The sequence below is a fragment of the Rhinoderma darwinii genome, chromosome 4 (assembly GCF_050947455.1).
Source record: "Rhinoderma darwinii isolate aRhiDar2 chromosome 4, aRhiDar2.hap1, whole genome shotgun sequence".
Lineage (NCBI taxonomy): Eukaryota > Metazoa > Chordata > Amphibia > Anura > Rhinodermatidae > Rhinoderma > Rhinoderma darwinii.
The window spans coordinates 122,900,541-122,907,814 of record NC_134690.1 but is presented as its reverse complement, the minus strand read 5'-3'; positions in this window follow the sequence as shown (position 1 = coordinate 122,907,814).

Genomic DNA, 7,274 nt, shown 5'->3' with positions numbered 1-7,274 from the left:
GGAGAACCGTGGATTAAACCCAAAATTACAGAAAAAGGGGGAGACCCCTGACGAGTCACTGACCCGGTTATTAAGGGAAAATTCGGCGAGGGGAATGAAGGAGACCCAATCATATTGACAGTCAGAGACAAAACACCTTAAATATTGTTCTAGAGACTGATTAGTCCTATCAGCTTGGCCATTAGTTGCAGGATGGAAGGCCGAGGAGAAGGACAGATCAATCTCCAACTTTTTACAGAAAGCTCTCCAAAACAATGAAACAAATTGTACCCCTCTGTCAGAAACAATATGGACAGGAACCCCATGGAGACGCAGGATGTGTTTGACAAACAAGGTAGCTAACGTTAGTTGGTTAGTTTCTTGAGGGGCACAAAGTTGCACATCTTACTGAAGCGGTCTACTACAAACCACACCACTTGCCTTGAGATGGAAGCAGATCGGTGATAAAATCCATGGAGATATGGGTCTCTGGGGAATGGGCAAAGAACATAGCAAGCCCGCTGGTCGGGACCTGGGAGTCTTGGACCTAGCACAAATTTCACAAGCGGCGATGTAGGCCTTAACGTCTTTAGGCAAGCCAGGCCACCAATAGTTTCTAGCAATGAGGTGCTTGGTACCTAGGATGCCTGGATGGCCAGACAGTGCAGAGTCATGATTCTCCCTGAGTACCCTTAGTCGGAATTGCAGGGGAACAAACAGCTTGTTCTCAGGAAGGTTTTCGGGAGCTGAACCTTGATCGGCCGCAATTTCGGAGACTAAGTCCGAATCAATGGAGGATATGATTATACCTGGGGGCAAAACACAAGCAGGATCCTCCCGAGGAGGAGTGCTGGCCATGAAGCTACGCGACAGCGCATCAGCTTTAATATTTTTAGACCCAGCCCTATAGGTGACCACAAAGTTGAATCTAGTAAAAAAACAACGCCCATCGGGTTTAACCTCCGGGCAGATTCTAGAAAAAAATGATTCTTGTGGTCGATAAGGACTGGTGCCTAGCCCCCTCCAGGAAGTGGCGCCACTCTTCAAATGCCCATTTAATGGCTAAGAGTTTGCGGTTGCCCACGTCATAGTTACTCTCAGTGGGCGAGAACTTCCTGGAGAAGTAAGCACAGGGACGGAGATGGGTGAGGGACCTGGTACCCTGGGACAAGACAGCACCCACTTCCACCTCGGAGGCGTCAACCTCCACAATGAATGGCTCCATTTGGTTAGGCTGAATCAGCACTGGGGCAGAGATAAAGCACTTCTTAAGGATCTCAAAAGCCTGGACCGGCTCCGGATGCCAGTGGAGGAGATCAGCACCTTTGCGAGTAAGATCCGTAAGAGGCTTAGTGATGACGGAGAAGTTAGCAATAAATCTCCTGTAATAATTAGCAAACCCCAGGAAGCACTGTAACGCCTTCAGGGAGGCAGGTTGGACCCATTCAGCCACAGCCTGAACCTTGGCAGGGTCCATGCAGAATTCATTAGGAGTGAGGATTTGACCCAAAAATTGTATCTCCTGCACCCCAAACACACATTTTTCGGTTTTAGCAAAGAGTTTGTTTTCCCGAAGGGCCTGGAGCTCCTTCCTGACATGCTTGATGTGGGAGGACCAGTCCTTGGAAAACACAAGTATGTCATCAAGGTACACTACAAGACATACCCCCAGGTAGTCTCTTAAAATCTCATTAATGAAATTCTGGAAGACCGCGGGAGCATTTACACAACCCAAAGGGCATGACGAGATATTCGAAATTACCTTCGGCGTGTTAAACGCAGTCTTCCACTCATCCCCTTCTCTGACTCGGATAAGGTTATAAGCCCCCCGAAGATCAAACTTAGAGTACCATTGGGTCCCCTGAACCTGATTGAAGAGATCAGGAATCAAAGGAAGGGGATACTGGTTCCCTACAGTGACCTTATTCACGTTTCGGTAATCGATGCACGGCCTAAGACCACCATCCTTCCCTACGAAGAAGAAGCCAGCACCTACCGGAGAAGTAGAGGGGCGAATGTAACCCTTGGCCAGGCTTTTCTGGATATATTCTCTCATGGCCTCGCATTCGGGACAAGAGAGATTAAATATCCTACCCTTAGGGAGCTTAGCTCCTGGTACCAAATCGATTGCGCAATCGTATTCTCTATGAGGAGGACACTTCGGAGGCCTTTTTAGAAAAAACATCAGCGAAGTCCTGAATAAACTCAGGTAGAGTGTTCACCTCCTCAAGGAGAGAAACAAAATTAACAGAAAAACAGGACGTCATGCATTCATTACCCCATTTAGTAAGATCCCCAGTATTCCAGTTAAACGTGAGATTATGCATCTGCAACCAGGGAAGGCTTAAAACCAAATCGGACGATAATCCCTGCATCACCAGTACAGAGCACCGCTCCAAATGAATGGAGCCAACAATGAGTTCAAAAACGGGTATGCTGCGTAAAATAACCTTTAGCAGGTGGAGTGCAGTCGATACACACTACCGGTACAGGTTTAGGCAAATCAATCAATGGCATAGCTAGAGACATAGCAAATTCCACAGACATAATATTAGCAGAAGACCCTGAATCCACGAAGGCACTGCCGGTGGCAGACCTACCCTCAAAAGAGACCTGAAAGGGAAGCAAGATCTTATTAGGTTTCATATTTACGGGAAATACCTGTGCGCCCAAGCGACCTCCCCGATGGTCACTTAGGCGCGGCAGTTTTCCGGCTGCTTTTCTTACGCCTAGGACAGTTATTCACTTGATGCTTGTCATCCCCACTGTAAAAGCAGAGACCATTCTTCCTGCGGAGCTCTCTACGTTATTGGGGAGACACGGAGGCCCCGAGTTGCATTGGTTCATCCGAGTTTTCCGTGGAAGAACGAAGCAACGGAACCTCGGGAGTAGAGATGAGCGAACCGGGACAACCGAACCCGGTTTCGGTCCGAACTTCCGGAAAAGTTCGGTTCGCAGCGAATCCGAACTTCACCGGGTTCGGCCGAACCCGTTTTGACCGAACCCGGTCAAAAACATTATACAAATCGGCAGCCACTTATCTCTATCAATCACTGATAGAGAAAAGAGGCTGCTGATTAAAAATAAAATAAAAAGCATTTCATACGTACCCGGTCGTTGTCTTGGTGACGAGTCCCTCTTCTTCCTCCAGTCCGACCTTTTCTGACGCGGCAGCCTGTGATTGGCTGCAGAGGCCTCTGCAGCCTGTGATTGGCTGCAGAGGCCGCGGCAGCCTGTGATTGGCTGCAGCGCTCACATGGGCTGCATCGTCATCAAGGAATGTCGAGAGGGACGCGTCACCAAGGCAACGGCCAGGAGACCGGACTGGAGGAAGCAGGGAGTTCCCGGTAAGTATGAACGTCTTTTTTTTTAAAGGTACTGTGATCGGTAGTCACTGTCCAGGGTACTGAAACAGTTACTGCTGATCAGTTAACTCTTTCAGCACCCTGGACAGTGACTATTTAGGGTATGTGCACACACACTAATTACGTCCGTAATTGACGGACGTATTTCGGCCGCAAGTATCGGACCGAACACAGTGCAGGGAGCCGGGCTCCTAGCATCATACTTATGTACGATGCTAGGAGTCCCTGCCTCTCTGCAGGACAACTTTCCCGTACTGTAATCATGTTTTCAGTACGGGACAGTAGTTCCACGGAGAGGCAGGGACTCCTAGCATCGTACATAAATATGATGCTAGGAGCCCGGCTCCCTGCACTGTGTTCGGTCCGGTACTTGCGGCCGAAATACGTCCGTCAATTACGGACGTAATTAGTGTGTGTGCACATACCCTTACTGACGTCGCCTAGCAACGCTGCCGTAATGACGGGTGCACACATGTAGCCACCCGTCATTACGGGGCCTCATGCACACGAGTCGACCATAAAAACACCCGTTATCACGGGTCGTAATTACGACCCGAAATAGCGGGCCCATAGACTTCTGTTAGCCACGGGTACCTTCCCGTTTTCTCACGGGAAGGTGCCCGTGCCGTTAAAAAGATAGAACATGTTCTATTTTTTTATTTTACGGGCCGTGCTCGTAATTACGACTCGTAATTACGAGCACCTGCAGCCGGCCGCTTTTGCGAACCGTGCTGTCATTATAATTATAGCAGCACGGCGCGTAAAATAGAAGAATAGAACGTTCTATTTTTTTAATGGCACGGGCACCTTCCCGTGAGAAAATGGAAAGGTACCCGTGGGTAACAGAAGTCTATGAGCCCGTTATTGCGGGTCGTAATTACGACCAGCAATAACGGTTTTTTTTTACGGTCGTGTGCATAATGGGAGCACGGCTCGGAAAAACGAACGGCTGCCCGTGCTCATCTCCTGAAATACTCTGTGCTGCCTTAAACTCTGTGGACAGGTCAGGATCCTGTTTCTTTTAAATGCTGCTAGGGAACCCGCTCGATCCACTATATAAGGCTACGCTACAGTGCAGCATTTAAAAGAAACAGGATCCTGACCTGTCCACAGAGTTTAAGGCAGCACAGAGTATTTCAGGAGATGAGCGTGCAGATTCAGTGCTGCTGTGAACTCTGCTCTTACCATTACGTAGCTCTCAGTCTGTTACCTCTCCTCCACTCCTGTCCTCAAGAACACCTTCACATGATTGGCAAGTCACCACGTAATGGTAAGAGCAGAGTTCACAGCAGCACAGAGTATTTCAGGAGATGAGCATGCGGATCTTGTGCGTGGTGGTGACTTGCCAATCATGTGAACGTGTTATAGAGGACAGGAGTGGAGGAGATGTAACAGACTGAGCTACGTAATGGTAAGAACAGAGTTCACAGCAGCACAGAGTATTTCAGGAGAGGAGCGTGCAGATTCAGTGCTGCTGTGAACTCTGCTCTTACCATTACGTAGCTCTCAGTCTGTTACCTCTCCTCCACTCCTGTCCTCAATAACACCTTCACATGATTGGCAAGTCACCACGTAATGGTAAGAGCAGAGTTCACAGCAGCACTGAATCTGCACGCTCATCTCCTGAAATACTCTGTGCTGCCTTAAACTCTATGGACAGGTCAGGATCCTGTTTCTTTTAAATGCTGCACTGTAGCGCAGCCTTATATAGTGGATCGAGCGGGTTCCCCAGCAGCATTTAAAAGAAACCGTGTTTGTGTATATATGTGTGTTTGGGTATGTGTCTATGTGTGTTTGTGTATATGTGTGTGTGTGTGTGTGTTTGTGTATATATGGGTGTGTTTGTGTATATGTGTTTGTGTATATATGGGTGTATTTGTGTATATGTTTGTGTGTAGATGTTTGTGTGTGTTTTTGTATATGTGTGTGTTTGTGTATATGTGTGTATATGGGGGTGTGTTTATGTGTGTGTGTTTGTGTGTATATATGGGTGTGTTTGTGTATATGTGTTTGTGTATATGTGTGTGTTTGGGTATGTGTGTTTTTGTTTGTGTATGTGTGTATAACTCTGTGTGTGTGTGTTTGGATATGTGTGTTTTTGTTTGTATATGTGTGTGTGTTTGTCTGTTTATGTGTGTGTGTATATCTTGTTGTGTTTGTGTATATATGTGTGTGTTTGTGTATGGTTGTTTGTTTGTGTGTGCGTGTATATATGTGTGTAGGTGAGTAGAAGTATTGGTATTGTTCACATTGATAACTGTTTTTTTTTTATGTTGTTGCAGATTTTGATGTACCGATTGGACTACATCTTCGATTCGTTGGACTACTGCGTAGATCTACGTTTTTTCAAATTTTAATAAAATGGTTAACGAGGGTTTTGTTGGGGATTTCTTATTTCAATAAAAAAAGAATTGTCTTTGTGTTTTTTTTTTAACTTTATTAGTGCCTAGATAATGGCAGTTGGCTGATTGACAGCATCCATTATTAAGGCGGTACTTAGTGTTAGCCGGTGCATAGGCTAGCACTAACCACCCATTATTACCCCGGTACCCACCACCACCAGGGGTGCCGGGAAGAGCTTGGTACGATCCAGTACCCGACCATCTGTTGTGATGGTCGGGTACTGGGGCGGCCGTAGGCTGGTATTATGAGGCTGGGAAGGGCCAAAATCAGTGGACCTTCCCACCCTTGTAATGCTAGGCTGCTGCTGCTGTGTTGTATCGGGCTGGTTATAAAAATGGGGGGGACCCCCACGTCGTTTTTTTTTTTTGAATTTAACAAATTTAGCAATAGACGGGTCCCCCACATTTTTAATAACCAGCCATATACAAGGCCGCAGCAGTCTGGCATTACATGGGTGGGAAGGGCCACTGGTTTTGTCCATTCCCAGGCTAATAACACTGTGTTGTATGTGGCTGGTTATGATAAATTGGGTGGAACCCCATGTCTTTTTAAAAAAAATATTAAAATAAATAAATAATTTAAAAAAATGACGTGGGGTCCCCCCCACTTTTATAACCAGCCAGATACAACACAGCAGCAGCAGCCTAGCATTACAAGGGTGGGAAGGTCCACTGTTTTAGGCCCTTCCCAGCCTCATAATACCAGCCTGCGGCCGCCCCAGAGCCCGACCATCACAACAGATGGTCGGGTACTGGATCGTACCTGGCTCTTCCCGGCACCCCTGGTGGTGGTGGGTACCGGGGTAATAATGGTGGTTAGTGTTAGCCTCTGCACCGGCTAACACTAAGCCTCGCCTTAGTAATGGATGTTGTCACTCAGACAGCGGCCATTACTAAAGTGGTAGTAATAAAATTTGAAAAGACAAAGATATAGATAAAATATTTTATTGAAATAAAGCACCCCCAACACAACCCTCATTAACCATTTTATTGTAGAAAAAAAAACGTCATCTAAGTAGTCCTCGAAACCGACGTAGTCCAAACACCAAACCTGTAAAAAAAAAAAAAATTAATGAAATAAAACATGTCGTAGGCTTAGATTCAGTTTAATGTGTGATACTGACTGTTATACCATGTATAGAAGCCTGCCGTGAAGTTGACTTAGATACAGGGCGCAAGCAGACAGTATCATACATGGCCATACAGACATATATACAAACAAACATACATGCAAACATACATATATACAAACAAACATACATACAAGCATGCACATATATACATGCAAATATACATACATGCAAACATACACACATATATACATGCAAACTATCATAAATACATACATGCATACACACATACATGAAAACATACATACAAACAAACATGCAAAGATACATACATACATATATACAAGCATGCACATATATATAAACATACATGCAAAAATAAAAACATGCAAACATACATACATGCACATATATACATACATACATGACAACATACATACATGCAAACATACATACAT